We start from the raw sequence: 25,885 nt of genomic DNA, 5'->3' as shown, positions 1-25,885 counted from the left end.
TGCACATGCGCATTCGAGACGACTTTGTGACGGCTTTAACGGGAGGAGGGGAGAGGCGCGCATGCGTATTTCAAACGGAATGACGGGGAGGGGAGGGGAGGTGCGTAGTGTACGTGTAATTAAGATTGCAAAATGGCGAGGGGGGAGGTAAGTTGTCTTTTTGCTTGGCCATCTTGGGCTAGGAGGGCCTGCAGAGGAGCAGATCGACCTTTCTAGTTGGGTGAGGGGGTTTAGCCTGAGTTGGAGTTGTCTTAGGCTGTGGCCAGATCCACCAGATAATAACACAGAATCTTAGCCCCTCTCTGGCCTATAGATAATGTGGGTTTAAAAATGCGGAGGCGATGATGACTTTACAAAAGGTTACGGCAGCAGGCTGTGTGTAGGAAATGCGTAAAACGGGAGCACTTGGAGACAAGGCCACATTCGGGCAGTACGCCTCTGGAGGGCTCTCTGTCGGACTTGCAGATCGTGGGCCGGTGTCCTTGGCTCTGGACACGTTCTCATTCCATCAGAGTAGCAGAACCCAGCGGTTGCAATATTGTGAGAACCTACTGATGGTCAGAAGCCCTTGGTTTTCTCCCCTTGAGGTTGTAGGGGTGAGGATTTGGCTGTTTCCAAGTGCTTGTTCCACTTTGCTTTAAACCTAGGATTTAGGCAAATGATAATGGTGGTATGAAGGTGACCTCGGTTCACACCCTTTCTTCTAAATTATTTTTTTCTGTAGAACTTTGAGCACGGTTTCGTCTAGGGGGACTATTTTTTTTTTAGGCAGCAGCACTGACATGGCTCTTAGAGGGCTGTCAGTAAGGATCTACTGTTAATTGCTAAAACTAGTAATTTAGCAGTTAGATATATAGAAGAAAGGGCACAGGATTCAAAATTGAGATAGGTCTTTTCAGTAATCCTAGCTGTGATCTCATACGGTCATTTTCCTTCTTTGGGCCTGTTTCCCTATCTATAATAATAATTATGCTTAAACGTCTTTGGAGCTTAAACTGTGTGCCAAGTACTGGGTCTACATGCTTTTACACATGCCTTAACTAATTTAGTACTCTGGACAGTCTTATGAAATAGCAGTACCGTTATTCATCTTTTACAAGTGAGAAATTTGGGGGACACAGGTAAAGTAAATCCAAGGCTTTATATCCGTTTGAATGACTGAGACTGGATTTTTATCCAGGTACTGTGGCTTCGGAATCCTGTGCTCTTAAACATTATATTTATCCACCAAAATCATGGGGCAAATTTAAAGGACCCTTCTTTTATGGTTTCAAATTTTATTTGTAACTTATCTATGATGTATAAGAAAGGAGACCTGTTTCCTGATTTTTATTCAGTGCATTGTACAGGGTTACATATGTTGAAGACAAAAAGTAAAGAATTGGTTTGGAGCCTAGTGGGGTGGCCATCCTTACCTACCCTTGTCTTCTGTGCTTTTTGTTCTGCAGAGGGTTTAAAATGGCCGACTGCGGCAGGCTGGACACACCCTTCTTGTTTTGCCTGATTTGAGATCTGGTCTGACGCTTTGAGACAACCAGTCATTTACCGCAGTAGAGATTTTTTCCTTACCCATTATTAATATTTTGGTGTTAATACCAAGGTTCGATAGTAAAGGAGAGGGTACTGCTTTTCTTTCTTATAATAAAAGAGAATACATGGATTTCTTTTATTATTTGGTTGGGATAGATTCATTGAAGCGGAATTACTGTGTCAAAGGGTATGAACATTTTTAACACTTAATATGTATTGCCAAGTTTCTTCCTGAAAAGGTTGTACCAATTTTTACCCACACAAGCATTGAGTAGTATTTATTAAAAACATTATTTTAATGGATTAAAAAAACAGTATTTAATTTTGCATTTCTTTGGTTGTAAGTTTGGATTCTGTTTTCCTCTATATGTTTCTTAGCAGTTTTATTTTCTTCCATGTGATGTTAGTTCATGTCTTATACTGATTTATCTGTTGGAGTTTTTAGTTTAGCGTTTACTATTGTTATCTATTTGAATGTGTTTTGTAAATAAAGGCTCTTACTCAGATTTCTGTAATGTTAGAAATATGTACTACAGGTTATTGTTTGCCTTTTAATTTTTGTTTCTAAATTTTTGGTTAGTAGAAATTTGAAATTGTGGTCAAATCACTCTATCTTCTGTTTCGTGATTTTTCTTCCATTAAGTTTGAATAGTTCCCTCAATGTAGAAATTTGGTAAATACCCATTGTAGCTTCATCTGAAGATAACCATCAAGTATGAGGGAAAAAGATCCATAATTTCACCACCCAGAGATAACCAGTGTTAATAAATGTGTTCACTTTTTTCATTCTTTCTGAATTTTTCTACAGTGATCACATATTTGTACTATTTTATATGGTGTTTTGTGTTTATAATGTGCATTTTTCCATGTTAAACATTTCTGTGATTGTCATTGAATGGTTTCATGATATTTTGTTGTATGGAAGTAGCTTAAGATTTTCAGTATTTTAAATTATGTAATTAATGTCTTTTCATTTAGTTTTTATTGTTTATCTATTTTGAGTTATTTCTTTATAGAACAGAGTTCAGAATGAGCATTATTCATCAAATAGTTTGAACATTGTAAAGACCTGCCAAATAGCATTCCAAACGTTGTCAATTTTTGTACGCAGTCATTTAGGTACATAAAATTTTTTTTACTTACTTTATATGTAAAAGAATGGTATCTTTGATTTATGGTACATTTCTCTGATTATTGCTGAGGCTGGACTCTTGTTAATTGATAGCTCCTATTTCCTTTTATGAACTATTCGACTTGGGTCTGAATGTTATCTATTTGTAAGAGCTCTATATTATGTGTTCTGTGTGAGAATATTACCCCTTGTCATTTGTTGCAAATGACAAACCTCATTTGTTGCACATACACTCCTGGTATATGTTTGTTGCCATTGAGTATGAAGAAATGTTTGTGATTCCAAAGAAAACTGCTGCATGGAATACATGTCAAATTCTTGGTAGCCATTTTGAAATAACATTTATTTGTTCTTTAAATAGATAACCATTTCTTTTCATCTAAAAGGAAAGCACTGTTTGCTGTACAGCAGTGATGCTCCCTCGTTATGGGTGTGGGGAGAAGACATGGCAACATTTTGTCCTTAATAAGACATGGCAACCAAGTAGACAAGACACAAAACAGTAGTCCCCCTCCCCCCATCCATTCGGGGACTGGTGTTCTTTTGAATATTTATGAGTGATCTGGGGGAGGATATGGACATAGTGGAATGTTCACATTTGTAGATAACACGGAACTCTTTGGAGATGTAAAATGGTAATAGGAACAAACCACAACACCTGAGAAGACATTGTGCTTGTGGGCTGACAATTGGCAGAATGGAACAGGGTAGATAAGAGCAGTGTAATGACTTTAGGGGAAAATAGTATGTTAAGCATACAAAATAGTGGCCTCAGAGACATTGGGTCCCAAGACAGGGATCTCAGTGTAAGCAGAAACAATTTATTGATGTCATCAGCTCAATTTGCGGTTGCAGGGACAGAAGACCCATTAAAAACTTAGGCCTGGGGCTTCCCTGGTGGTGCAGTGGTTGAGAGTCCGCCTGCCGATGCAGGGGGCACGGGTTCGTGCCCCGGTCCAGGAAGATCCCACATGCCGCGGAGCGGCTGGGCCCGTGAGCCGTGGCCACTGAGCCTGCGCATCTGGAGCCTGTGCTCCACAACGGGAGAGGCCCGCGTACAGCAAAAAACAAACAAACAAACAAAAAAAACTTAGGCCTTATTAAGAAGCAGTATGTGACACACAAAAATTCCATCCTATCTTTGTATAAAATGATCTGAACCAAATGACCAGTTAACACTAGTAATCTCTCCTCAAGGAGTCTCTTAACTACCTCTCACTGAATTTTGAGAAGGTGGTGGGAAGAGTGTGTTACCTCTCTGTTTCATTTTTCTTATTTATAATATGGAGGTGATTTAGATTATATATTCTCAAAGGTTTTTTGGAGGGATAAGGTATCTTATTTTGGTTTCCTGAAACTGAGTCTGTTATTTGTGGTTCAAAGAATCTGTTTAATTATATTTATTAGTTAAGCCTTTCTAAATTATTATTCCCACTCCATGAGCTATATACTATCTCTTTTATATTTAGTAACATTCTAATTTTATTTTGTCAGTGAAAGGGGGATTATTGGATTTAGAGGTGTCAAGTGAGCTGTTACTTGCTTTTTGTTATCCAGTTATGCTGGGTTAATTCAGTTAGTTGTAAGCTCCCATGTTTCAGCATTTTGCTAGTTGCAGATGTTAAACTAGGCTTATGCGTGTGGTCGGGAGGTTGACAGATGTATAATAAGCAAAATGAAACAAAACAAAATGAAACAAAGCAACAACAACAGAGCTTGTGTTGTAGAGGAAGTGATTGGGAATGTCCTTTACTGGAGGTCTGTGCCTATCTTAAGGATGGGAGTCCCATTTTACGTCATGCCAGTGTCTAGTGCCCAAATCCATTTATGATCAGGAGTTAGGGAGAGCCTGGATATTAGAAATAGCCTGAAAGCATTTAACCTTTGGTTTCTACAATTTGTTCCTCCCCTCTCTTGATGTTACAGCCAGCAGCAGCCTGGAGCAGCACCCCCTGGAAAGAAATTTTACATCGGCCATTATAATACAACCTGATAAGTGTTACAGCACTTATCAGGTTGTATTGTAATTGTCTGTGTATATGCCTGTCTCCCTTCCTATGTTATCAGTTAGACTGTGAGCTCCTTGAGGGCAGGGACAGTGTCTTCATCTCCAGAGCCCAGCCTGGCACATTAGTAGGCCTCAGTAAATGTTTATTGGATGAATAAATGAATGACTCATCAACAAACATTTATTGTGTGCCTGCTAACGTGATCTCCACAGGCTCTGGACTGTCAACTGTTTTCTTCAAAATGCGTGTGGTCAGAAACTTGCTGTTTCTTTCTAGTTATGTATATATCTTCTCAAGAGTTTCTCATGAGATAATGCTATTTTTGTGTTTGCATTTCAGTCCTTGGTATTTACAGATGTTGCTACTATTGCTACTGCTGACAGTCTCTTCCTTGGTGGAACCTGGGTGAAAGCTGCCAGATCAGGAGCTTCATCCTCACTGTCTAGTGTTTGCTAAATGGTTTCTATTTGTAGACTCATCCCCTTTTCACTCCTCCTCAGGTCATCCTCCAAATGGTATTCCCATGTGGGCTCCACATTCTAGATCAGGGGTGGGCAAATACAGCCCATGGGCTGCCTGGTTTTGCAAATAAAGTTCTGTTGGAAAACAGCCATGCTCATTTGTTGATGTGTTGTCTGTGGCCTCTTTGACCTACAACAGCAGAGTTGAGTAGCCACATCAGAGACATGGTGACCCACAAAGTCTGGCCCTAGAAAAAGATTGCCTACCCTTTTTGGAGTATCACTCAACAGTCATGGTTTCATTCCCCTCTCCATTCACCGGAGATAACTTTTAGCATCTCAGAAACTCATTTATTTACTTCATTCATTATTACTTATGACGAGTCTTTTTCCTGTTTTACAGATGGGCCAGCCAGGACACACTTCAAACTAGGAGACTGATTATAAGGCCTCCCCCAGGGTCCTGCAGTCAGTCAGTTATACGGTGTCTTTCAGCATCAAGTTTCGAGCTTCAACCCTAGAAATTAAAATTCCTTTTGTTATATCCTAACTTGAAGCATATGGACATTTCATGCTTTGGTACCTTATGCCTTGCCCCCCTCCTTCCTACACAGCTCTTTGCAATGAAGATATGGGAAATAAGGAATTAATATGAGATAAAGCAGAAAAGTAGGCTGAGGCAAATGTTTAGAGGGTCTGAATGCTAATTTTTAAACTGAGAAATGGGATTTCTGAAACATTCACTTATTCAGACTTATACAGGTAGTGAGCCTGCCCTTCCAAGAGCTTAGGGCCCTTCCCTCAACCCTCTCTAACCCACCGCACGTTGTCTTGGTAACCTGTCTGTGAGTATATTGTCATTCATTTCACTTCGTGAAAAAGTTGGAGAGCTCCAAGTCTGATGCAAGAAATGTAGATCTAAAAAAGCAAAATGGAGAGAATATCAGATAGTCTCATTCTAGGAGTAAAATGGAGGGAAAGGCCTTACAGTGTTATTTTCAAGCTGCTTGCTGGATTTTTCCCAGGACTTCATTATGAAAATTTTCATACAGAAAAATTGAAAGAATTGTACAGTGAAAACCCATATACTCACCCCCTAGATGGTACAATTAACATTTTGCTGTATCTGCTTTATTGCATATTCGTCCATCTTTGTTGGGTGGGTTTTTAAAGTACTTGTGTTGTCATTCATTTTGATTTCATCTGTATCTGACCCATTATGGTACAGAAAAATAATCTCTTTTGATTCTTATCTGTATTTCCAAGATGGTATGGAAACTGCAGCCTAACTACGTACAAGCAGATCTTCCTGGGAATAAGAGTCCTAGGGAGAGAAGACATTTTGTTTCTGAAAGAAAATGGCTGCAGCTCACTGTTGTTTACTGGAAATAATAGGCGAAGGAAAAATGGAAGTCCAGATCCAGTGTCAGTAAATCCTTCCAATAATATACTGCCCTGCACCTCATTCACTTCACTGGCTTTAGGGGGTGGGGGGCAGCTGGTTTTCTGAGCTGCTTCTGCTTTTTCTTTCCTTTAAGAATTGATGAAGGAGAAACAACAAAGTGATATCGAAGTGCCACTGATGTGATAGTCAGCATTAACACAACTCCTTGGAATTTTAGTAAATGGATTTTTAATTTGGACTACTGTCTAATATTCTCTTGGACCTTTTCTGTTAGCAATAGCCACAGAGTCAAAGGAAGCACCATGAACTGAAATCTTATTTATCTTTATCATGAATATGATAATGGTACATGTTACCTGTTTGTGTCTATCTCCCTTCATTTAAGTTCAAGGGCAGAGGCCATATCTTACTCATCTCCTAGTAAAAAATGTCTATATTCATAAAAAATGCAATATTACATTTAACACCTATCACATGGGCAAAGATTAAAAAATGTTATACTAGTGTTGGTGGGATATGTCCAATTTTAGTGTAATCCTTTGTAGGAGCAATTTGGCAATATATATTAGTGGGCAGAATAAATATTGCTTGCCCTTTGACCCAGCAATTTCATTTCTAGGGATATACCCCTAAAATATTCTAAATAAATTCTAAATATTTTTTTAAATGTTCTAAGGGTATTTTAAAAGATTTAGGTATGGGAATGTTCACAATGTTCATAGCAGTAAAAAAAATAGAAAAACTTACTTATCCCTAAATAGGAATTTGAATAAATAAATTTTGGTGTATTCATGTAATAATACAACTTAGGCATTAAAAATGAAAAGTCTTGTAGATGAGTATATGGCTTGGAACGATGTACCCAGTATATTAATTGAAAGGCTATGGTTTCATCTAATTTTTGTTAAATAAAAATTCATGTTTGTACACGTACATGAAAGTAATTGGAAGCATATACCCCAAGTGTTAAACTTTCTGGGATTTTGTGATTTTTACTTTCTGTGTATTCTTAATGTATTTCTGGAATTTTTTTTTCACAGCGTGTGTTTATGACTTTGAAAGTTAAGACAAACATTGAAACGGTTTCCATTTTGAAATATGCTGACCTGAACAGAAGTGGAATAAATGGGTTGGTTGAGGGGGCTGGAAACTGGAGCAGTTTAGTTTGGAAAAGAGCTGGGCCGGGTGGGAGTAGGGCATGGTGGAAATAAGATCTCTGTCTTTAGAGAAAGGCACTAGCTTAACTACTAACTGTTCTTGGCTCCTTAGTGCAGGCATTTCACGCATCAGGCTTTACACTTACTGTTTATTTCCCAATTAGACCCTGTACACATTCCTTTCCTACCCATGTCCCTCTGGGCTTTCATAAGCTAAATAATTGCTGGTGGCAGCAGCTGCTTATGGGTGTGCAGATCTTGCTCTAGTAACGGCTGCTTTACTTTATCCAATAAAGAGAAGGCTCAAACCCATCAAGGCTGCCTCCTCACCTCCCCCCACCGCCCCCAACACATACCACTTGGCATTATGAATCTTCCCCACCTATGGTGGGAGAGCTTTCTCCTGGGTCTCATGATCACTAGTAGATTATAAGACACTATTATATTTCACTGTGGGTGAAACAGTTAAAAATGAGCCCTGATAAACTGCTCCTTGGGTTTTCCTGGGGTTTGAGGGTTGCCTGCATCTCACTGCAATAACAGGAAACCTAGTTGCACTAGTTGGTGCTGCCAGCATCTAATGATAATAATTAATAGCCTGGGCTTTGGGCCGTCACTGAATTGCTAGATTTCTGGGTTGCTTTTCATGCTAAACAGCTAGGGACTGGGAAACTTAGAGGCAGAAGGCTGCTTCCTTGGGGAAGAAAGGACCCTTTGGGGGTCTTTGGCTTGTCCTGTGTGGGTCTTAGGTCTCAGAGCCCCATTCCTCATGGTTGAGTTTTGGAGGTAGGGGACTAGCCACGGGCCTACCTAGCTCCTTGTGATCCTTTTGGTAACCCACACAGCTGATAAGGGACAAGATATGTTCTATTACTTTTCAGGTATGGGAAAAGTGAGTCCTGGTGGGAGTTGAGATTGTAAATGACAGGCCTTGGTCCAGAGCCCAGGGTTTTGTTACCTTTCCTCATCAGTGTGAACTAAATGCCATATGATGAGTAGATGGAGATTTAGTTCACTTTTAGGGGGGCCTTTTAGTCAGGAGTATGGAATAAAGGGTCATAATTGCCAGGCATAGAAGGGCCCCTAAGATACCAAGTTTACCTCCATTCAAAGATAGGATATTGATTGAGGTCTAAAGAGGGTAGGTAGCTAGGAAGATCAGCATTAGTTCAGATCTGAGTTCTAACACTTTGGTATAGTTACTTGGTGCCTCTGTACCCAAGTTATCTCATTTAAAATGGAGGCAAGAATCCTTATTAAATAATAATTGTTTGCATTGCAACAGTCTTTGCCAGATAATTGTGATGCTAATAATAGTGCTTAGCAAGAGTGTAATCTGAGGTCCATGGTGTGGACTGGATGACTTGACTATGGTAAAGTAAAATTAAAGCTAGATCTCATACCTTAACTGTTCTTACATTTGTTTCTTCTTCCTTCTCCCTATCCTACAGGTGACACCAAACTCGATCAGAAACCATGCCACTGGTGAAGAGGTATATTGAGCCCTGCCTGGCCCAGTGAGGTTACTAGAGAATTGGAAGAGACTCAAATCAGCATCCTGCACATGGTTATCAAACCATTGTGAAGTCTTAGTAAGTGGTCAGTGGCTCTGGTGGGCTTGCCCAGTTAGTGGGAAGGGCCAGGAAAGGTAGTCTTACTAGACCTTTCCCATTATGATATGAAAAAAGGTCTTAAAATATTCAGAGTACACTAGAGAGTACTGAGCCTAACCTCTTCTTTTCCCATTCTCCCATTTCTGCAGATGATATCTTGCCCAAGATCATAGCTAGTTGGTATAGAAAATGGATTTGAATCCAAGCCCAATACTGTGTCTTCCACCCAGTGCTTCCTCTAGATTCCATCTAAGTCCAAGGAGGCCATGTGAGACAGAAACATTTTTATTCCATACTGTGAAAGATTTTTATAATAGCCTCTGAGATTGTGCTCCTCTGATGAAGGAAATGTCCATGGTGTGATTTTTTTTATTATGCATAAAATCACCTGGGATGCTTGTTAAAAATGCAGATTCCTGGGCAGCCTGAAACCTTGTCATTGAGTCAAGAGCAACACTAAGACTTACCTGTCACTTATCCTGAGGCTTCCTGCCCAGTGGGTTCACCAGCAAGCCAGAATGAAGCATCATTGCCCTGGATGTCCTTGTGAAGCCGTTAGGAAGTCTTGGTAAGTTGGTGGTGGTTTCGGTGGGGTTCCCCAGTTGGTGGCAGAGAAGAGATGGTTGTGACGTGGCACTTCCCCCCTTCCTTCAACAGACAGTTATTAGGTGCTTACTAAGTGCCAGAGAATGTTCTAGATATTAACAAAGTCCTGCCATCATGGACTTTCATTCCTATGAGACTAGACAAAAGAATAAATAACCAATAAATAAGTAAATATGTATCATAAATGTTATATCAGAAGTTTCTCCATTTTGGTGTGAAAATGGCATTAAAAAATGGATGGGTTGGACTAAGCAATACTGTGTGTTTTTCTCCCCCCTTCTCATTTTCCCTTTTCATACATTCCACTGTCTATCAGTGCAGTGGAGGCTGGCAAGCTGAGTATGGGAGGGTCATAGATAATGAAAGCAATCTTTTTCCTTTTTGTAACCCCTCACTAGGCTGAATTTTGAAGGATATCTTTGAAAAGTGTTTTAGAGAGTCTACCAGATTTTCCATGTGAGTGCATGTGCAGCAGAAGAGGGGGTCTTCTCAGTGATTAAGGTAACACAGTGATTAAGGTAAGTGGGGGGGAGGAAAGACTGACATTGCCTTGGCTCCTGTCAGGGAGGCTCTTAGAAATGTCATTTCCAGGGGCCAGTACTTTTGAAGCCTGCAGTTTATTCTGTGATATATCCTTCTCAAAACAATTGGGGTGGATTATATGCTTACCCAGTCTGAGAACACCCCTGCAGAGGGTCACGAGAACTGAAATGGTTCCCAAGTAAACTCGGTGGCATAAGCTGCATGTCATAAATAATGTCAACATGACACTGATTACACTCCCCTTAGGGGAGAGTCTAATCTTTCAAACCAGACTTGTTGAGGGTTTTTCTTTATCAGACTATGGAGCTACATACATCTTGTCAAAAGCCAGCTCATTAGCAGAAGCTTGTTGTTTCAGCAGCCACCAAGTATATGGCACTTTGGATTAGTAATTTCAGAGGAGCAGCGTCTTCTTGTGCACTCCATTTAAACCAATTGGACCAGCATTCATTTTTGGCTCCTCAGGGATCAGCCCCCTAATAGGCTTTAAGGAATAATGAAATGGTTCATAATTAAACTGGACAGCATCTATAAAATGGCCATTCTTGGGAGATCTCTGCAGAAGCCACCCCTATCTTAAGCTAGTAGCTCCTCCATCCAGAGTTAATACCTGAGGGCCATATCATTCCTTGGTATCTGCCATTTTTTATGGAAGCAATAAAAGTCACCTTTTCTCATAAGGATGGATGGTCTTGAGATGGTGCCTTCATAACATAATGTTCTTGGTATAGTTTCTGGTGTGTTTGGATAATTCCTGCTGGCAGAATTAGGTAGATTAGCCTGCACTGGGAACCTGAATGATAGAAACATGGTCTTTTCCCTACAGAGAAGTCTGGAATAGTCGTTGATACAAAGAGAGTCCCTGCATTCTGTATCCTTCACCAGAACTTATTTTAAAATGACATTGTTCATGTATAAGGATATGAATGTTAGCATGCAGTTAAAAAAGTCTTCTGTCACTTTCTCTATCTGGGCCAAAGTGGGATGTATAAATTTGGCTTTTGCTGTCTGAATGCCATTTCTTGCCCTAGGACTTCCCTAGCCTTGTTATCCATCCTCCTTTCCTTTTGTGACAGCAGGTCTGTTGTTTTTTCTTTTTCTTTTCTCTTTAGGCTAGTCATCTAGCACCCACATACAACATTTGAAAATTTCCTTCCTAAAGTCATATAATATTAATAATAGTGCTTATTAGTTATAAGTGGCTTTTATGTTCTAGGTGAGTGCTTTACACCTATTTGCTATCTCATTTCAAATTAACATTACCTCTGGGAAGTAGGATTTGTTCCTCCTTTACAGATAATAAAACTGAGGATCAGAGAAGTGTTGTCACTCATGTAACACAGGGAGCCAGTGGTGGAGCTGTGTGAGTCACACTCCAAATATCTCAGCTACCTTACTTGAAGCACTAGAATGTTTTGAGCACGTTCTTAGTTGTTGGGACTTCCTGACTCCTTGTGGGCTCTTCATCACTGTCGTCTTCTGGGATATAGGGGCACATGTGAGTGGTTCATTCTTGAAGGGAGATACAGATGCACAAGAGAGATGGTGCGAGGGTTGTGTAGGCCCCTCTAACTTTTAGAGATGACCACTTTGGATGGATTAGCATTTATTTCTTTCCCACACCACCATTCACTATTTCTCATTGTCTTCTCACCTTTTATTATTACCCCCACCCTCCAGCATGATGTTTATGTTGTATAGTTTCTATGAGGTTATACTTCCTTTTACACAAACAAAAAGGAATCACAAAAGTCAGAGTTACAACTGAAAATCCCATCGCTTGCAGAATGTTAACTCAGGTGTAGGTGTATCAGGGGTTGGAGCAGCCTGCTGTGTAGATCAGCATGTCCAAGCGCGAATTCCACATAAACATTGCCTTCCCTTAGCAGACAATGCTGATAAAATTATTTTCTGTTCATATCAAGTGGAAAACAACAAGAATACCTAACAATTAATACTTTCATAAATTTTATTGCTGGTAAGGTGACAGTGTCCAGATAGTTAACATAAACTATAGGGCTTGGTAAGCTATGGCCCACATGCCAGCTGCCCGTTTTTGTAAATAAAGTTTTGTTGGAATACAGTCATGCTCATTCACTATTGTCCATGGCTGCTTTACACACTACAGTAGAGTTGAGTAGTTGCAACGGAGACCATATGATCCACAGAGACTGAAGCATTACCATCTGGCCCTTCACAGAAAGTTTGCAAACCACTGGCATAGGTTAAATGTACTATGACTACAGATGTTCCCCTCCCAACCCATTTTCTTTTCTGTGGGGCTTAGATTTACAGCTGATCCTAGAAAGTATGGAATCTTATAGTAGTCAGTTTGCCTCTGAATTTCTTCCCACTCAAATTAAGCTCACCAAGAAAGCACATTCACAAATTTGCTATGTATACAGAAAGAACTATGTTTTATATGCCTCACTGTAGCTATTCGTTTATCCTATATGGTTCCCTTCTTTTTTCTTTTTTCTTTTCAGGGATGACTTAAATTTTAGCCATTCTCAAGTATCAATGAAGTACTACTCATGTTTCCTAATTATGAGTTTATCCTAATTTTTCATACATCTTTCCCCTCCCTGTAGCATGAAAGCAGCCATAGACAGTACGGAAACAAGTGGGCAGGACTGTGATCCAATAAAACTTCATTTACAAAAACAGGTGACAGCCCGGATTCAGCCCATGGGCCATAGCATGCTATCCTTGTTCTATACTGTATATACACGAAGACTTTAAAATAAGACTTGAGGTGATACGTTAAAGAAAATATTCAGGGTGATCTTTATTCAAAATACTTGTAATACAATGACAGTAACACAGCTCTACTTGAATTAGCACTGGAAAGTGTCTCATGATCTGTGTATTATGTGCATGACTTAATAGTCACCTAGATATTGGCCTGAGTTCTTGGTAGAGTGATAGAATCCTCATGGGCCACGTTATTATCATCCCTTAGAGGATCTTCTTCCTTGCCACAGGTCTTTTCTTTGGATGGCTTAGAAGTGACTTTGTCTTTATGTCTGTTATTTGTTCTTATTCTTACCTTATCAGCTCTAGTGTTTATCCTCTTCACCAGCATGTCTTCTACCCTATGTAGGTCCAAAAGTGAATCTGATACAGAGGTTACTTTGGATGTAATCACTCTCCTAGCAGTCATCGTAGGGGGCTGTGGTTTTGGTAATTTGCTATATCAAACCCTAAATGGCTTTCAGGATTAGGAGGAATTAATCCTTCCATTGATGTCTCAAAATGTGATCTGAACAAAGTAACAGGGATCTCAGTCTAGTAAGTGTTGAACATGGAAGTAAATCTTTTTATTTACCCTTTTTGTTGTATTTGTTATATTTAATAGCTTTCCTTATAATGAACCTACCTTGTATTTCCAGAAGAAAATTTCCTAGTTTTCAAGAGTATTGAATTAGGTCTGCTAAATTCGCTATTTTTAAATTTTATTTTCTATTTTATTTTTTTACTACCTTGTTTCTGTGTTCAAAAGTGAGTTTTTGGTTGGAGTGATAGTCTTTGTCAGTTGTTGACGTTAGGGTCATTAATGAAACCTTGTTGCCTGAGCTTTTAAATTCAGCAGATCTCAAACTGTCCCATGCCATCTGAAACATGTTTAATAAAAAAAAATTTTTAATAATAAAAAATTAAACATCTGTTTTAATTGGCATTATAATATAAAAAATAATTTGTATCTGATATTTGGGCCCTCGTTCAATTGCTGCCCTTCTAAGTTTGTGTAAATAATGCTTAATGTGAACATCCCTGTAAATAAGTTTTTGCACATCTCCATGTTTGTTTCCTAAGGTTGGATTAAATGTACAATTCCATCTAGTGTATGAGAATGCCTGTTTTTTCATATCCTCAGTAATATACTATATTGTGGTTTTAAAAAATCTGCCAGTTGCAAAGGTGAAAAGTGGTCTCCCTTGATGTTTTAATTTATTTGATTCCTAATGAGATGGAACAGTTAAAAATCTTTCTTGGGTCTTATTTTTAAGTTTCTTTTTCACACTGATTTTTGATCTACCATATATGTCACAGATGTTTCCCTCAATTTGACATAGAAGTTCATTTTTTTTTTTTTTTTTTTTTTTTTGCGGTACGTGGGCCTCTCACTGCTGTGGCCTCTCCCGTTGCGGAGCACAGGCTCTGGATGTGCAGGCTCAGCGGCCATGGCTCACGGGCCCAGCTGGTCCGCGGCATGTGGGATCTTGCCAGACCGGGGCACGAACCCGCGTCCCCTGCCTCGGCAGGCGGACTCTCAACTACTGCGCCACCAGGGAAGCCCAGAAGTTCATTTTTATGTAGCTCAAATATCTTTTTTCTTTATGGTTTATTCTTCCCTTGCATTTCACAGTGAAGATAAATATAGTTCATCTTCACTTTATAGTTTCATATAGTTCATGCTTTATTTATTTACTTTTAAATATAAATCTTTTTCTGTTGGGGATCCTCCCTTTGTGTGTGGTATATAACTAATTTTTCTGAATGTCCAGCACATTCAGGGTTCAGGGGGTGATAGGGTACTAGTGGGGATCTCAGCAGAAGGAGTTTTAGAATTTTTTCTCCAGTTTTCTGCTTTTATAACATGACTTAAATATTCTGTCTGCCCCTGTTTCTTTTGTGTGGCTTCTCAGTTTTGCTTCCACTGGCCTATTCTGTCCTCTGATGGTTTGGCAACTTTTTCTGTAAAGGGCCTGATAGTAAATATTTTAGGCTTTGTGGACCATATGGTTTTTGCCACTGTGGCATGAAAGCAGCCAGAGGCAGTACATAAACAGACAAATGTGTCTGTGTTCCAACAAAACCATATTTATTTAAAAAAAAAAGATGGTGCTGGATTTGGCCTGTGGGCTGTGGTTTGCCAACATCTGCTCTGTGATATTTTGCTTTATAACTTTTGCTCTCATAGTTTGTACTTAGTCATGGTGGACTTCCTCATGTTCATGCCTCTCATCTCCCCTCATAACCTCTTAGAGCACTTTTTCACCTCCAATCTCTGCTACTGATTACCTGTTTCTGTACATATTTCACAATTCTAAGTTTCTGAGAGCACAGGTGGTAGCCAGACTGGGTGCTTTGTATGTCATTAGTATTATGTTCTGGGATGTAAAAGTGATTTGCTTGGCTGTCTACCTTGCTGCTTCAATATAACCAATTCCATATTTATTACATTCCTTTTCAGGGTCTATTCCTTGCAATCCAAATTTTATTGCAAGAAATGGGCTCATTTGGATCAGTTTAAGAAGTTTACAGAACTTGACTCCACCGTGGCATTATTAATGTGATTCACTTTATTTCTCTGGTTTTCTGCATGTCATCTTGCTTCTACTTCCAACTGGTTTCCTCATACTCTGTCTTCCTCTACCTCCTAGCTACTGAATACTTATGTTTTTATGTTTTTTTCTCATTCATAACTTGAGCTTGTGCAGCCTCTGTAGGCGTGGCCTCCATTCTACCTCATCTTTCTCTCTGCAAACTATCTGTTTCCACTCTTGTTCTCCATGCTGCCCAGTTGTCATTAAATTGAGACTCTGATTGCCTGTGGGTTAAGTTTCCTGAGACTGTAGAGGTAGCAGTTGTTATTTGGCAGGTCTAGGACATTTCCCCCTATTGATTGCTATGTGGAAATGTTTTTCTTTCCCTTTTTATAATCCCGAAGTACTTTAGACTAACACAACTCATCTATCATAGGTATATCCAGAGTCATTTAATTGCTCTAAAACTAGAAGGCATCCCAGTCATGGGACATCCGAAAGATGCCATACCTAACCATCTTTGGAAGCGACAGTTTCACAAATGACTACACGACCCTACTTTCTCTATATCCTTGAGTCCTGCTGCTGTTTGATTTCCTTATCCTCTGTTCTTTATTCTATTGCTAATGGAGTTTTTGCTTATTTTTAGCTTCTGATTTCTGTGCTTACAGTTGATATTACTTAAATCCTTCATGATTCTTACATAGGCTGTGGTATGTTCTTTCATTGCATATCCATTCATTTCAGCTGCAGAGGTTTTGTCCCTCTTTTTCCTCAGTTGTAAGTTGAATCTAATTTTCTTACCTCATCCTTGTTTGCGGACAGCTTTCATGTCACAGCAAGTCATAGGCTGTTGACCGGCTTGTGGATATCTGTCCTTGGATCTGATCCTTACTTCCCCTTGATCTGAATAGCCATGGATTCAGAGGAGGGATTCTTGGTCACAAGAATGCTTTCTTAGCTAGACTTGTTTGCAGTACAGTTTCCTTTAGAAGAATTTTGGGCATGGGTGACACTATGACATGTCTACTTTATTCTCTTTGGTTTAGCTGCCTAACACTGCTTATTTGCAGCATCTAGCAAGTCTCTCAAAGTCTCACCTTCTAAAGTGGGTATAAAATGTAAATTCTATGTCACAAGCTGGTTTGCACAGCATCTTTAAAACAAGGGATTTTCTGGAAGATCATAGCCAATTCCCTAAATTGCATTCCTCTTGAGGGGCTATTCTGCTTCTTACTATTGGTTAGGTACTTCTGATTGCTAGAAACAAATTCACCAGTGAGCTAATGACAGGTTATTGGCTGGTGACTTGTGGGGAAATAATGGTGACTGGGATCACATGAAATGCCAATTATAGGGGGACCTTAATATAGTTATGCCCATTAGGGATGGGATCTGGGTCCAAAGAAGCTTTGGGAAACTCAGCAGCAGGAGTTTGTGGATCTTCATGTTACGATTGTGCCATTTATGTAACTGAGTTACTCTGTCTTCTTAAGTTTTGTGTCTTATTTCTCCCATTGCCTATTGGCTTACCTATTCACTTTGTTTTAGTTTTTTTCTCTGCCTCATATTTTTAGCTTATTCATAGGTTCTGCTTACTTAGGGCTTCACCTTTTTTCCCCCCACTGAATTGTATACTTTATTTATTTTTTAAATTGGAGTATAGTTGACTGACAGTGTTCTGAGGGCTTCACCTTTATCATAAGTTTTGCTTGTTTGTGGCCCTCGTGGCCTCACCTCTCTGCATTGTGTTGGCTTGCTGTCTATCCTTTCAGCTTCAGTTCCCTTTGCTAACTATGATTACTACTTTTTTTTTTTTTTTTTTTTTTTTAAAGAAGATGTTGGGGGTAGGAGTTTATTTAGTTATTTATTTTTGCTGTGTTGCGTCTTCATTTCTGTGTGAGGGCTTTCTCTAGTTGTGGCCAGCGGGGGCCACTCTTCATCGCGGTGCACGGGCCTCTCACTGTCGCGGCCTCTCTTGCTGCAGAGCACAGGCTCCAGACGCGCAGGCTCAGTAGTTGTGGCTCACGGGCCTAGTTGCTCCGCGGCATGTGGGATCCTCCCAGACCAGGGCTCGAACCCGTGTCCCCTGCGTTAGCAGGCAGATTCTCAACCACTGCGCCACCAGGGAAGCCCCGATTACTACTTTTGATAGCCCAATTCTAATTCCTGAGAATACAAATGTACTAGGCCTGACTTATCCCAGTTTAGTTAGATATTTATATACCAACAGCAGCAGTTTGTGGGTCGTTTTTTTTTTTAAGATTTTGTGCAAGTTGATAAAAAATCTACAATCTACAATACTTCTGGGTAGATATGGAATTCTATGAACACATATAATAGCTCTCATACTGTAATTGATGGATGTTTCCTTATGCCTAAGAATACTATTCCTTACTCTGAATATCTCTTAAATCCTAGAACAAACAGGGTTCAGTCTTTTTTTTCTCGTGTTTCCCTCTCACTTGAAAAATCGTCAACAGCTCTCCGCTCTCACCAGACTCCACTTAGTCATTCACTACGACGACATCGTAGAAGCCACCCTGGGTGTCTCCCAAAAGATAAAATCCTAACCCCTGGTACCTGAGAATGCGACTTTATTTGGAAATATGTTTGTGGGTCTTTACTTTTGTGTTCTGCAGTTAATATGATTATTATACTTAGTCTCTGTTTCTTTTACTTTGCTTCGTTTCTTCTAGCTTCCAGTGCATCCATTAACAACTGGCTTCTCCATCCTTTATTTCAGGGGTTGCAATTGCAGATGCATGCAGGGTCCAGATGGGGTAAATGTGTAAGATGGTTCTGATATTTATTTTCTTTATTTCTTGAAACACTGCTTTGTTTTTGTTTTGTTTTGTTTTTTTGGCTTTTCTTTTGTTGCTCTACTTTTGATACAGACATTGGAAAAGAGAATTCTCTTAAAATAAAATAAAGATTTCAAATGCAATGGTAAAGAGCAGTTGATGCTTCTAAGAGGGAGTGTTTAGGTTTGTGGTCCAGTGGAACATGAACCTTTCATCCAAAGGAGAAGGCTATTACTCCTTGGCTCCTGTTGATTGTTGCCCAGTAAAAATGCTGCCCAACATTGACAGGATTTCCAGCTCTCTGCAAGGAGCCTGAGTTTGAGCTGTTAGCTTAAATTTGTTTAACTGCTGCAGGCCAACACAGTGTGTTTATTTTATTTTTTTAAATATTTATTTATTTATTTATTTTGGCTGCCCTGGGTGTTAGTTGCGGCACGCGGGATCTTCGTTGCAGCATGTGGGCTTCTTAGTTGCGGCATGCATGTGGGATCTAGTTCCCCAACCAGGGATTGAACCCGGGCCCCCTGCATTGGGAGCACAGAGTCTTACCCACTGGACCACCAGGGAAGTCCCAAACGCAGTGTGTTTATAAATGCTCTTATAACCCCATAGCTTCTGCTTCTTTATATTTTTGACTTGTTTGTAGTGTTACCTTTTTCCCATGTGGTATGAAACATGAGTGTGTAGTACTACCCGTTCAGCTTGGCCTGCGGTTGGCAGTTTTCCTTGGGTAGTGTTTAAAGCTAGGTCGCAGTTTTGAATGGAATGGTATAGATTCGAATAGATTAGGAAAGAACAGATGAAGATAGACTATTTAAAAATGAGAAAATACTAGCCTCCATCTGGCAAAGGGTAAGTACTTTGTGAAATTTTTGTTCCAGCTATATGTTTGTATGTATGTATATCTTTGTTCTAATGTAATTGTTTCTTACTGTGGATTAAGCAACTTTATAAGGCACCTAGTGAAATAGTGTGAGTAAGCTGGCATCCTGTGGGCTAAATCCCTCCTGTATACAGGTCTCCTTTGGCTCACACAGTGTTTCTTAAAAATCTGGTGATTGCCAGGGGCTTGAGGGGAGGGGGAGAATGAGGAGTTGTTGTTTACTGGGTATAGAGTTTGAATTTTGCAAGATGAAAAATTTCTGGAGATTTGTTGCTCAGCAATATGAATATGATTAATGCTACTGAACTGTGCACTTAAAAATGGTTAAGACGGTTTAAAAAAAAGAACAGGAGTAACCCATTAAACAAAGTTTACACAGTCATCAGAATATCCTTGAGTATCTCAAATATAATCAAGTTAAAAAATACTTGATGACCATCTTTGATAAAACCTTCCATTTCTATATATCAAGCTATGGCCCACGGGGCAAACGTGGCCCACCGCTTTTTATATATATATATATATATATATATACACACACACACAGCCTATGAGTGGAGAATGGTGTTTACATTTTTTAATGGTTCAAAAAAATCAAAAGGAGAATAATGTTATAACCTGTGAAAATTATACAAAAATCAGATTTCAGTTTTATTGGAACACAGCCACACATTCATTTATGTATTGTCTATGGCTGCTTTTATGCTACAGTGGCAAAGTAGTTGTGACACAGACCATATGGCCTGCAAAACCTAAAATATTTACTACCTGGCCATTAAAGAAAAACTTGGAAAGTTACTCTATTGCAACAGTTGCCGGATCCCTCACAGCATCATCTTTGATGGCTTTAAATGCCTAATTAACAGCTCTGTCATGGCCTCCTAGTGGCTATTATCATTCTATTCTAATATGTGGGGGGATTCTCACTTCCTTATCCCCTACTGTGACACCCTAACCAAATCGAGCAAACTCACATTCTTGGTGAGCTTCAGTTATGCCTGGAATTCTGTTAGCAATTTCTGGTATTGTAGGTTCTTTTATTTTCAAGAAACGGACCTCTCTTGGGTCAGCCAGGCAATTTGGACCACCCATGGCTATGCATGGCCAGCCTCTAAGGTAGACAAAGGTTTCATAAGAGTCAAAATAAAGAAAATCCAGTATTTGAATAAGACAATTAAAAAATAAAGAAAATGAAATTCAGTTTCCTCTCTGAGGAAAATGGTTTGAGGATTGGAAACGGTTCCAAGATAGATGCAAGCAACAGGGGTTTGTATCATTCATCTAGTATGCTACCTTTAAAATCTTTTTTTTAAAATAAAAATTCTATATATTTAAGGTATACAACTTGATGATTTGATATACATAGTGAAATGATTACTATAGTCAACCGTCAAACTAATTAACTTTCTTCTCACCTAGTTACCTATTTTTTTGTGATGAGAGTACCTGCAATCTATTCTCTTAGCAAATTTTCAGTATTCACTATAGTATTATTAACTGACCTTATGCCATATATCACGTCTTCATTCCTCCTTTTCTCTGCTTTTTTGCCTTCCTCATTATCTACTCAAGATTTAGTTTACTTCCTAGTTTTGTTTATATTCTGCTTCCTCATAAATTTTCAGTTATTCATCACTAAACCTTGCTTATTGCTCCAGTGTCCTTGGCTGTATCTCATGTTTCCCAGCGCTGTCATTTAATATTCAGCTCCCTCTGCTATGGGCCTCACTCTTTTTGTATTTCACAAACTTTATTCCTCAATGCAAGAATTTAAATGGCTTAGCTCACCCCCTGCTTGGGTAGTCAGTTTCTGAGTCGTGCAATGACACAGCACTTAGGTAGTGTGTCCCACACCTGGTACATTCAGCTTTGGGTGACAGGACAGGTCATATTCTAAAATTCATTGCTCTCTCAGACTGCCTCATCTCCAGAACTATGAGTGGAACAGTTTACCTTAGATGAGACTGTGAGTGTAGCCACCACTTGATTCAGGTGTGTTTGTATTGCATTTCTACATCTTGACCACTAATCACCTGTGCCCCGCATCTCATTTTCTCATTTCTAAAGATGCTTCTGTTTATACTTTTCCAGCTCTTACTTAAGCAGAAATGTTGGAGAGTAACTAAGTTCACGTCCAGATGCTATAGTCTGATGTCACGAGGCCACTTTAGATATTTCCCTGCCAATTTTAGAAGCATCCACCTGTCTGATCTTCTTGGCCACTTCAGTTTTCTCTCTTGTGATTCTACCACAAGTTACCTTCATTGGATGTGTGATCCTGTGACAATAACTTGGCCGCAGTTCCTGTAGGCCCTTAACCTTCTAGCCTGGGTTGTGGTGGGGTGTGTGTCTGTTCTCTGCCCCACCACCAAGTCATAACCAGGTCTAAATATTTTACTTCCTGCCGAAGTTCTGTTTATGTAGCCCAACTCTACATTATTTTCTAAATTACATAAGATTTCTGGTTTCAAGAAATAAGACGCAGGATTAGCTCAAGAAATAGACATTTATCAAATAGATACACATAGTAAGATACACACAGTAAGGAAGGTAGGATTTCATAGGAATCTTAAGAACAGTGTGGTATGGAATTAAATCTGTGGTGGCTCTAAGAGCTTAAGCACATGGAGTTTGTAGACCTTTTCCATTGTGCTGTTGACTTGAATTAAATCAGTTATTTGTTCAGCTATTCTCTTCCTCTCTACTTTTTTTTTCTTCCTCATGACTGGCTTTGCCACTACTTCAATGAGGCTTTCAGCTTCAGCTTTTACTGGTAATTACCTAGTTTTCATTGTTTCTACTCAAATTCCAAAGAGTGAAAATCTAATTGGCTTAGTTTATCTTTACTTGTGCAGTGCTTTTTCATGCTTAGACATGCTGGCAATATATGGATTGGTCCCGACAATCGTGCTCATTGGAGAGGATGTAGTACTAGATAATGTGAAACAAAAGCTGGTCATTAAGGGCTGTGCTACAGCTGTGACAATAGATAGGGTGGTGATCTTTAGAAGGATGCGGGCGTACATTTGTAGGAACCTGAACACTGGACACATTTAGTCCAGTGGTCGCAAGCTTGGGAACCTGTGGTCTGATCCATGTTATTCCGTGCCTGTTGGAATGGTAACTGAGCACCCTGTCTAGCTATAAGAGAGATAAAATCATGCTTTCCAGGGTCAGCACCTCATGGTTATGTTGGAATTTGCACATCATTGTCAGAAGAGAAATAACTGCCAAACCCTGCTCTGCTTATTTTTTTGTTGTTGCTATAATACAACCACTACCAGTAGCCTCAGTGCTTCACCTTAAGTGGCTGTATGTATCAGTCACAAAGGCAATTGTGTAATTAGTGGCTTTGCCACAACATAACCTGGACTTGTAAAAAAAACTTCGCATCCTGGTATCTGGAGGGGATTGTGTATGATTTTCTACCCTACAGTCATACCCTAACAATTCCAAATGTTTTATATTTCTCCTGGGGGTCTGTTTTCATGCAACTGTATTTCTGATACAAATTTCTATACAAAATTGGCTCTTTTGGTCTCAAGAAATGAAGAATCACTCAGCCTGCCTCATTAATAGGAGTTTATTTTATATAAATATGTTGAACAATGTGGAAAATGGGGCTATAATGGGAATCTAAATATAGAAACAATATTGAGTATGGGAACTGGATTCGAGCAGCTCTGGGCACCTTAACAGCAGGTATTTTTGGTTCATTACTCTTGTGCTACACCACTGACATCACTCAGCCACTGTGCGTTTGCTGTTCCTTCTAGCTCAGTGGCTCTCTATCAGAGCTGTACATTAGAATCAACTGAGGAACTTTAAAAATAAACCAGGGTGAGATATTGTGATTTAATCGCCACAGGCATCAGTTTTTAAAGTTCCTTCATGCTTCTTTTGCTTTTAATTTTTAAAAATTTTTTTGGTTGCACTGTATGTGGGATCTTAGTTCCCTGACGAGGGATCGAACCCATGCCCCCTGCAGTGGAAGTGCAGAGTCTTAACCACTGGACTGCCAGGGAAGTCCTCTTTTGCTATTAACTGGCTTCCCCAACCTTTATTTCTCTACCTGCCAGTTTCTGCTTACTTGTGATATTCATGGATTGTATTACCTCGTAAATTTGCCTTCTCTTGGTCTTAATGAGCTCCCTTAGAGAAGAGCCTATGGCATGACAGCAAAATTAAAGTGTCTATTGCAAGGGTTGGCAAACATTTTCTGTAAAATTCCAGATAGCAAATATATGAGGCTTGTAGGCCACAGAGTCTCTGTTGCAACTATTCACTCAGGGAATCAACCAGAGACAGTGAATGCAAGATCCGTCTGCAGCCAGATTTGACCCATTGGCTGTAGTTTGCTGACCCCTGGTCTGTTCCTTCCTTGTTCATAGTAAACTTTCTTGTTTATTCTTTCTCAGTATCTTCTTAGCTACTGTTCTCCAATTCATCATTAACTTGAATATAAGAATTACTTTGGGGACTTCCCTGGTGGCGCAGTGGTTAAGAATCCGCCTGCCAATGCAGGGGACACAGGTTCAAGGCCTAGTCCAGGAAGATCCCACGTACTGCGGAGCAGCTAAGCTCGTGCGCCACAACTACTGAGCCTGCGCTCTAGAGCCCGCGAGCCCCAACTACTGAGTCCGTGTGTTACAACTACTGAAGCCGTGCGCCTAGAGCCCATGTGCCACAGCAAGAGAAGCCACCGCAATGAGAAGCCCGCGCACCGCAACGAAGAGCAGCCCCTGCTCGGCGCAACTAGAGAAAGCCCGCACGCAGCAACGAAGACCCAATGCAGCCAAAAAAAAAAATAAATTAATTAGAAAATTAAAAAAAAATTACTTTGTAAAATTCTACTTCATCTAAAAAAATTCATTTAGGGATATTTATCGTGGTAGCATTTGATTTATAAATTCATTTGGTCAGAATTAACGTGCTTGAAACATTTCTTCTCCTCTTCTAGAGACATTTAGTCAAGTCTTTTTATGTCCTAATAATCAAAATTTTCATCATGTAGATCTCCCCAGTATTTCTTATGTTACTCCTTAGGTATTTTATGCCATATGTAGCCACAATTTTCTATTAATTCTAATAACTTTATTTTTCCTAGCTTATTTCAAAATGGAAGTGCTGTTTTTCCTGGTTATAAAGAGGTACTTATAATAAGCAATTCAAATAATACAAGGATATAAAGAGTGCAGGCAAGATAAGCTATAATCCCATCATTCATCTAAAACCACTGTTAATGGTGTATAGACTTCAGTGTTGGGCTGTCTTTGTCATTGAGCATTTATTTTATCTAATTATGCCACCTGTTCAGATTCTGTGCTGATTAAGCAATTTCATGATTACAATTTGGCTACAAGAAAAGCATATGCTCCTCATGTGGAAACGAGTATTCTGGTTACATAGATGGGTATGTTTCTTGTAGTAAGTTAAATTGGCATGTTGAAGATTATTTACCTCTCATTATATGTCAGCTATGATGAATGCCCTTGTAATTTATCTTTGCACAGTTGACTCATCATTTCCTTACCAACCATAATTTTTAGTCACAGAAGCTGCAGTGAATTCTCTCAGGGCCCTTAGGCCTGGTTTGTTTCCATGGAAAAGAGCCTGACAAAAGACTGATAGTGTCGACATGTTCCTGGCAGCAGGCATGAGCATAAGTATGCATTTGAAGAAGTATTAGAGAATATGATAAAAATCAGTGGTTACAGTTTGTTAGGAGAAACTCCCTCATTTTCTAATTTACCTAGAGAATTACTTTAGTCAGTTCAGAGATAGCAGCATGTATATGTTTTGTCTTGTTCCTGAGGCACAGTTGTTGGAAGTTGGCTACAATGGGCCACCAAAGGATTTTTACACTCCTTGAATACATCCAACTAGGGAGAATTGCATGAAGTATTTGTAATTGAAAAGTGTGCGTGCCTGCTTTTAGTAGCCTGGAACTTGATAAAAATGTCGTTAACTAAAGGTAGGATATAAAATATTTTAACTCAGAGTAACAGCTTAATATCTAAAAAGAACTTCTGCATCACTAAGAAGAAAAATGTCTTGCTGGGAACAAGTTTGGGAAACAAATGTACTTTTTTTTCTTTTTGTGGGGAGTAAAGTGCCCTCTCAAGAAAAAAAAAAAAAACCTTGCCTAGTTCAGAAAATGCATTGTTCTGCTTAAAAACCAGCCTAACATTTTGTTCTAAGTCAGAAGTAGTTCCTAAGTTGTATGTTTTATGATAGTTGTAACCTCATTTATTGACAGTTCTAATCCAGTGATTTAAAAAATGTGACAGTAAGGATAATTATAACCAAAACATCTAATCGTTATAATGTAAATATATATTATATTTAATTGTGGTTGTAAAAATGCATTTTGAAACTTCAAGGAAAACAAGGGTGGCCTATATGATTTGCCTACTTAATATCAAAAATGGATGATATGTGGGGGTATCACTGGATCACAGGACTCAGCATA

At 39.3% G+C, this 25,885-nt stretch overlaps 1 long non-coding RNA gene across 16 annotated transcripts in view; it reads left to right on the top strand.

Moving 5' to 3' along the window:
- The window catches only part of LOC113614253 (uncharacterized), a 61,979-nt gene that overhangs the window by 1,129 nt on the left and 34,965 nt on the right, over nucleotides 1-25,885 (top strand). For 13 of the 16 annotated variants that reach the window (XR_003430546.1, XR_003430543.1, XR_003430536.1 and 10 more), the window contains exons 2-4: nucleotides 9,146-9,286; nucleotides 9,720-9,875; nucleotides 10,312-10,414. This is a non-coding gene — a long non-coding RNA (uncharacterized LOC113614253). Of the gene's footprint in view, nucleotides 1-9,145; nucleotides 9,294-9,719; nucleotides 9,876-10,311; nucleotides 10,432-25,885 lie in introns of all 16 variants that reach the window. The other 3 variants (XR_003430549.1, XR_003430547.1, XR_003430539.1) reach the window with 3 other exon arrangements.

Source organism: Aethalodelphis obliquidens, unplaced genomic scaffold, assembly GCF_003676395.1.
Source record: "Aethalodelphis obliquidens isolate GAN/ISIS:26980383/991018 unplaced genomic scaffold, ASM367639v1 scaffold92, whole genome shotgun sequence".
NCBI lineage: Eukaryota > Metazoa > Chordata > Mammalia > Artiodactyla > Delphinidae > Aethalodelphis > Aethalodelphis obliquidens.
This window is presented reverse-complemented; position numbering and strand designations above follow the sequence as displayed.